At 36.3% G+C, this 7799-nt stretch overlaps 1 long non-coding RNA gene across 2 annotated transcripts in view; it reads left to right on the top strand.

The window, feature by feature from the left end:
• Positions 1–7799, top strand: part of LOC138749176 (uncharacterized) — a 48714-nt gene that overhangs the window by 34507 nt on the left and 6408 nt on the right. The window contains exons 2-3 of one of the 2 annotated variants that reach the window (XR_011348464.1): positions 389–427; positions 7618–7767. This is a non-coding gene — a long non-coding RNA (uncharacterized lncRNA). The remainder of the gene's footprint in view (positions 1–388; positions 428–7617; positions 7768–7799) is intronic. The other variant, XR_011348465.1, reaches the window with a different exon arrangement.

The following is a 7799-nucleotide window of genomic DNA, read 5'->3' as shown; positions in this document are numbered from 1 at the left end:
TAAACAGCAATGAGGAACTTTACAGGAGTGAGATAGGACAGCTGGTGGAGTAAAAACACAATGCTGGACAAACTCAGCTGGTCAAACAGTGTCCTTTAATATAGGGAACGAGCCCCTCATCAAGTTATGAAAAAATGTTGGCAGGCATCCAAACAAGAGTGGGAGAGAAGTGTGGACACAAAGGTAGGAGGTAATAGATGGAGAAAGGAGAAGTTAGCAGCAATCGAGGGGAGGAGGGATGGCTGGGGGAAGGGGAGAAAGAAGTGGAAAGGAGAAGGGAAGGGAGAAGAGGAGAGTGGGTTAGGAAAAACCAGAAAAGTCTAATTTAATGCCATCTGGCTGGAGAGTGTCCAGATGGATAATAAGGTGTTTTTCTTCAAATTTGCAGGTGGGCTTGGTGGAACAGTGCATAAGGCCATGGACAGACGTGAGTACGGAACGTGTGACACTGAACTGAAATGGTTGGCTACTGGGAGGTCTCTGTCACTGGTGCAGATGGAGTGAAGGTGTTTAGTGAATCAATCTCCTAATCCGTTCCCTGTCTCTTTGATGTAGAGAAGACCACAAAGGGAGCACCGGATGCAGTAAATCAGTCTTGTGGCCTACATAAGTGAAGTGTTGGTTCACTTGCAAACCCTGTTTGGGGTCCCGGACCATGGTGAGGGAGGAGGTGTGGGTGCAAGTATGGCCAAAGGGGAAGGTGCCACAGATCGCTGTTGGTGGGGAGGGTGAGTACACAAGGGAGTCATGTAGGGAGCAGTCCCTACAGAAGCCGGAGAGGGGGAGGGGAGGAGAGATGAAGATGTATCTGCTATTGGGATCATGTAGTGCCAGAAATTCTGGCAGACTGATGTGTTAGCCTGCAATGGCTGGAGGGGTTGGTAGGTGAGGATGAGGGGGATTTTATGTTTGTCTTCATCTGGGGGCAGAGGGAGGCCAGGGCAGCGATGAGCAGGAAGTGGAGGAGATGCAGGTAAGGGCTGAGTTGATGGTTTGTGGAAGAAGGCAGACATTTTGGAAGATCTAGACTGGAAAATCTCATCTTGGGAACAGATGCGGTAGAGTTGGAGAAATTGAGAGAAGGGGATAGAATTCTTGCAGGGGATAGGGTGTGAGGAAGTGTAGTCAAGATAGTTGTGGGAGTTGGTGAGTTTGTAATATATGTCATTGGAAAGCTTGTCTCCTGAGATGGAGACAGAGAGATCCAGGAAGGGGTGAGTGTTGTCAGAGGTGGACCAGGTGAGTTTGAGATCGGGGTGGAAGTTGGCAAGCTCATCGCGAGTGCATGAAGCAGCCCTGATGTAACAGGAGACACATTTGAATGAAAAATAAAGTCTGAAATTGAAGAGGGACTGGGTTGGACATGTTTTTTTTCTTCATTTAACTCCAAAGCTAAGGGAGTAGCAATTTTGATGCATAAAAATTTATCTTTTGAATTACAATCAATGGAAATGAATGCAAGACTTATTCTTAAGTTGAATTATAAGATTTTTAATTAATTTTGGACTTTACTTAACATTTATGCACCGAATGTGGATAATGAAGCATTTATTTGGGATTCATTTCTGCTTCTGGGACAAGCTAATGAAAATGTTCTGGTTGGAGGAGATTTTAACTGTGTTTTGGAACCTTTATTAGATAAATCTCCAAAAAATGTTAAAAAATCTAAAATGGCAATTCAAATTCGAGCTTTGATGAAAGATTTTAATTTAGTGGACATTTGGCAACGACTTAACCCAACAGAGGATTTCTCTTTTTATTCATTTAGACATGAATCTTTTTCCACAATTAAACATGCGGAAGAAGCTATGCTCCGGAACTATGAGAAATACAATAAACACGAGGTTACGTATGATACAATATAACTGGATACACAGGCTATACATCACACCTCAAAAGTTAAATAAATGGGACCCAACAGTATCAGACAGATGTTTTCGCTGTAAAATGGAAACGGGAACAACAATTCATGCAATTTGGACATGTGAGAAAGTGAAAAAATTTTGGGAAGATCTAAACCAGATATTAAATAAAATCACAAAAAAACAATATACCAAAAAACCCAGAGATCTTTCTCCTAAGTAATATAAGAAACAAAGAATTTGGACTCGATTTGGATGAAGCACAAAAAAGATTTGTTATGATAGCCCTAGCTGTAGCAAAAAAATGTATTATGTCAACCTGGAAATTAGAAGATAACTTGAGAATACAACAATGGTATATAGAAATGAATAAATGTATTCCATTAGAAAAAATAACATATAATTTAAAAAATAATATTACAATATTCAAACAAATATGGGAGCCATACATGAAATATAATAGAGAAAACCTACCATGAACCTCCACCACCTAAAATGACAGAAGGAGAAGATAATGAAAAGAACTGACTCAGTAAAATTTCTTATTTATTTTTAAGTGACAACATTGTTTAACGGGTTTAATGTATCTTATAGTTTGAACTTTAAATAAATGGGAAAGGGAGTGAGGGAGGGAGGAAAGGGAGGGGGGAAAATGGGGAGAAAATGACACTCTATATATTTAAGAAGAAAAATGTCTGCATGTATCTTGGTCAATATGGTTTATAGTGTGAAAAATAAAAAAAATTTAAAAAATCTTTTTCCACAATTGATTTTTTTTAGTATTGGCACGTTTACAGGGGAAAATAACTGCAAGCAGAATATAAAAGTAGGGTAATTTCAGATCATTCTTTGTTGTATTTTACTTATGAGAGTTCTGAAAAAGTTCGTGCAGCTTCTCGTTGGAGATTCAATACCATGTTGTTTAAAAAAGTGGAATTTATTGAAATTTTTAAAAAACAAATCAATTTCTTTTTGGAAGAAAATGTTAACTCTGTTCAGAGTAAATTTATATTGTGGGATGCTATGAAAGCTTACTTGAGAGGTCAAATAATTAGTTATACCTCCAAGGTTAAAAAAGAATTATCTGACCGAGAGCCTTGAATTAGAGAAACAAATTAATGAATTAGAAAAGGAATCTCAGAGAGATGTGACAGAAAATCAGAAGATAGTTATCCAGATTGAAATTGAAATACAATACATTGCAATCTTATCAATTTGAATGCTTGATTAATAGATCTAAACAACGGTATTATGAATGGGGTGAGAAAGCGCATAAGGTACTTGCAAGGCAGTTAAAGAAAGAACAAGTATCAAGGGTTATTAATTCAGTTAGATGAAATTCGACTGTTACTTACAAACCTCGTGAGATTAATGATGAGTTTCATTCATTTTATAAGAAATTATATACTTCTGAGGAAAAACAGGAGAGCGGATTGATTGACTCCTTTTTAATCGGTGTTGAAATTACCGGTACTAGGAGAAGACGACATATTGGAGCTAGAGGCTCTTTTTACTGATTTAGAAATTAAATCGGCTATGTTGGAAATGCCGAATGGAAAATCACCTGGTGATGATGGGTTTTCCGTTGAATTTTATGATGAGTGTTTGGAGATGTGTTACGACAGATTAATGAACATTATGATTTACCTGAATCATGCTCTAGTGCCTTAATTACTGTAATTCCTAAGAAGGATAGAGATCCGTTAAAGGTGTCTTCATATAGACCAATTTCTTTGTTGAATGTAGACTATAAAATAATAGCTAAAGTATTAGCGAATCAATTGGCTAAATTTTTACCTAAGTGGATACATGTTGATCAAACAGGTTTCATAAAGAATAGGTATGCTTCAGATAATATTCTTTGAGTGATTAGTTTGATTAATAAATATCAACAGTGCCCTGACCATCCAATGGTGATACCTCTTGATGCAAAAAAGGCTTTTGATAGAGTTGAGTGGAACTTTTTATTTAAAGTTTAGAGAAATTTAAGTTTGGTCCTTCTTTTATTGGTTGGATTAAAGCTTTATACAATAAACCAACAGCCAGGGTATTGACAAATGGTCAGATCTCGGAACCTTTTAAATTAACTCGTTCAACTCAACAAGGTTGTCCTTTGTCTCCAGCTTTGTTTGCGTTAGTAATTGAACCTTTAGCACAGTTGATACGACAAAATACACAAAATATGAGAGTTTTAGATGAGGAGTATAAAATTAATCTATTTGCTGACGACGTACTGGTGTATTTAACAAACCCAGCTCAGTCACTTTTACACTTGAAGGAATGTTTAACACAATATGGACTTTGTCTGGATATAAAGTTAACTGGGAAAAAAGTGAAATTTTACCAATAGGTGAAGGAGATTATTCAGTTTATAAGAATATTATTAATTTGAAGTGGACTGGTCAAATTAAATATTTGGGTATAAATGTGAATGTTGACCATCAATCTTTATATAAATTAAATTATGTACCGTTAATAAAAAAGATCAAAGCTGATTTGATTAAGGGATAGGATCTTCCTATAAATTTAATTGGAAGAATAAATCCAATTAAAATGAATATCTTTCCACATATACAATATTTGTTTCAGTCAATTCTGTGTTTACTTAATAAGAATTTTTTTTCAAAATTTAAATAAAATGGTTAGAGAATTTTTATGGAAGGGTAAATTTCTGAGAGTAGCTTTGAATAAGCTAACCTGGACATATGCATTAGGGGGATTACGTTTACCACATTTTCAAAATTATTCTGAGGCAGCTCAATTTAAATTTATTAGTTCATTAATGGATTTGGAATGGCCCCCTCATTGGGCTAAAATTGAGATGGCGAATATTTCTGAATTTGAAATACATCAATTTTTGTTTCGGTGGAATTTAAATTTATTACAACAATATAATGTGCCTATACTAAAACATTTAATGAAGTTATGGATGAGTAAAAATAGAATGATAGGTTCTAAGGGTAAATTATTGAATTTAACACCATTATATAATAACCAACTTATTCCTTTTTCAATGTATAATCATTGTTTATTACATTGGAAATCTAAAGGTATAAAAAACTTGGGTTATTGTTTTAAAGAAGGTAATTTTTTATCCTTTAATCAAAGGAAGGAAGATTTTGGTATTAATGAAAATTCTTTATTTGTTTATTATCAACTTTGATCCTTAGTAAAACAAATATTTGGTAGAGATATGATTTTACCTAAATTGACTAAATTTGAATCTTTTCTTGTGATTGCACCAAAGAAGGGATATATTTCATTGATGTACCAAATATTACTGGAAAGTATGGAAAAAAAGGGATGGGATAGATCTAAGATTCAATGGGAAAAGGATATTAACCTTACTTTTTCCGAGGATGACTGGTTAGATATCTGTCATGATGGTGTTACTAGATTGATAAATGTTCGTTATGCAATGGTTAATTACAATTTTTTTACATCAATTGTATTTAACACCTGAAAAGTTTTTTTTTTAAATAGGGTTTTAGTGAATCAGACTCTTGTTTTAGATGTGGTAAATCGGTTGGAACTTTTTTTCATGCTGTTTGGTTATGTGTACATATACAATCTTTTTGGAAAGCAATTCAATTGTTTTTAGAACATTTGTATAAGATCAAAATACTTCTAGACCTGACAATATTGGGTGAGTTGAAGCCTTTGAAATATTTGGGATTAGACAAATTTCAGATTGCTTTTGTATATTTAGCTTTATCTGTAGCAAAAAAAAATGTATCACAAGTACATGGAAAAATGCTAATGTGATTGATAGTAAGAGATGGCATAATTAAGATGAAAAATTGTTTGGTAATGGAAAAAATCATTGTTTTACATGATAATTATTTTTTTCTTAATAAGTGGTCTTTATATTCAGAATATTTACATTTAGATTTACCTTGATTAGATTTTAGTAAATATATTTGTTTTTTTTTCCTTTGGCTCTCCTAAAGAGAGCTGGCTGAGAGGGGGAGTTCTTCTTCCTTTTCCTTTCGTATAAAAATTTTTTTTAATCATTCATAATATGTACTTTTTTTTTACTGTATGTAATAACCTTGTTGAACGAATAAATAAAGTTATTTTTTAAAAAAAAGCAGCCCTGATGTAGTCATTGACATACTGGAGGAAGAATTTAGGGATCTTATCTGTGTAAGTTTGCAGCCTGGATTGCTTCACAAAAAGGCAGGCATAGCTGGGACCCATGCAGGTATCCATGGACACTCTTTTGATTTGGAGGAAGTGAGATGAGTTACAGGATAAGTTGTTTAAAGTGAGGACAAGTTCTGCCAGGTAGTGATACAGGGTGAATGGTTGGTCCAGAAAGAAGTGAAGTGCTTTAAGACCTTCTGCATGGGGGATGGAGGTGTAAAGGGATTGGACATCCATCGTGAAGATAAGGCAGACCAGTTCAGGGAATCTGAAGTCATTGAGGAGATGGAGGGCATTTGAGGTATCACAGATGTAGGTTGGGAGGGATTGGATTAAGTGAGAAAAATAGAGCCAAGGTAAGATTAAACTAGTTCAGTGGGTCAAGACCAAGCAGAAACAATTGGTCTACCCGGATGGTTGGGTTTGTCCATCTTGGGTAGAAGGTAGAAACGAGCACTGCGGGGATGGGAGACAATGTTGGAGGCCATGGAAGGGAGGTGATCAGAAGTGGTGAGGTTGGAGATGGAGTTGGAAACAGTGGCTTGATGTGCCATGGTGGGATCTGATGGGAGGGGTTGATAGGAGGTCTGAGCACTCTCATCTGGCCTCAGCAAGTTAGAAGTCAGTGCACCAGACCACAGCATCACCCTTTATCTGTGGATTTGACGGTGAGGTTGGGATTGTTGTGGAGAGCATGGAGGGCAGAGCGTTCAGAGAAAGTAAGACTAGAATACGAGAGGGGAGTGGTGAAGATGAGATGATTGAGCCACTGTCTACAACAACCTTGCACAATGTTAGCAAAATCATGGAGATGATTGTCAACTTCAGGAGAAAATCCGAAGAACACGAACGAATCCTCTTCAAAGGCTCAGCAGTGGAGAGGATCAAGAGCTTCATATTTACTGGTTTTCAACATCTCCGAGGATCTGTCCTGGAGTCTCCATGTCGATGCAATCATGCAGAAGGCTTGCCAGCAGCTACACTTTGTGAGGAGTTGAGGAGATTTGGTATGTTACCGAAGTTTCTGGAAAACCTCTACAGGTGTACCTAGGAGAGCATTCTCTCTCATTGCATCACTGTCTGGTACAGAGCTGCCAATGCTCAGGACAAGAAAAAAAACTCTACAGGGTTGTTAATTTGGCTAGTAATATCACGGGTACCAGTCTTCACTCCATCAAGGACATCCACAAGAAGCGGTGTCTTAAGACAACCTGTTACCATCTGGAAGCCTAAAGACGAGCACTTAGTGGCAAAAGGACAGCTTCTTCCTTGCTACCATCAGATTCCTGAATGATCAGTGAACCACAGACACTGCCTATTTTGTGTTTTTCTTGAACTATTTTAATTTATTTTGTGAGGTGGTTTCTATAAATAGCTATGTACTGTGATGCTTACTGCCACAAAAGAACAAATTTTTAATTACTTGCTAAAGAGGTTTAGAAATCTAAAGACCCCAATTTAGTTTTGTTTTTAAAGTATTGAAACATTGATGTTTCATCCATTTTAATTTTTCCCGTCTTTGTAATACGTTGAAAATATCAGATTTGCTTTGAGTTAAAATGTTTTCTCTCTCGTCTGAGATTGAGAACTTCATTCTACTGGTTGTCAGGGATCTCGAGTTGATGCATCTTAGAATCTGATACTGGAAAAGGGAAGACCACGCCTCAGAGGTCACTCACTGGATCTTTGAAGGCAGCTCCCTTCAAGGTCAACAGCAAGCACATTAATCACCAATGTATCTCCAAGCAGTGAAATGCAGGTTTGTTACAGATTAGTAAATCTAATTAAGGA

The sequence above is a fragment of the Narcine bancroftii genome, chromosome 14 (genome assembly GCF_036971445.1).
Source record: "Narcine bancroftii isolate sNarBan1 chromosome 14, sNarBan1.hap1, whole genome shotgun sequence".
In the NCBI taxonomy this organism is placed as follows: Eukaryota; Metazoa; Chordata; class Chondrichthyes; order Torpediniformes; family Narcinidae; genus Narcine; species Narcine bancroftii.
This window is presented reverse-complemented; position numbering and strand designations above follow the sequence as displayed.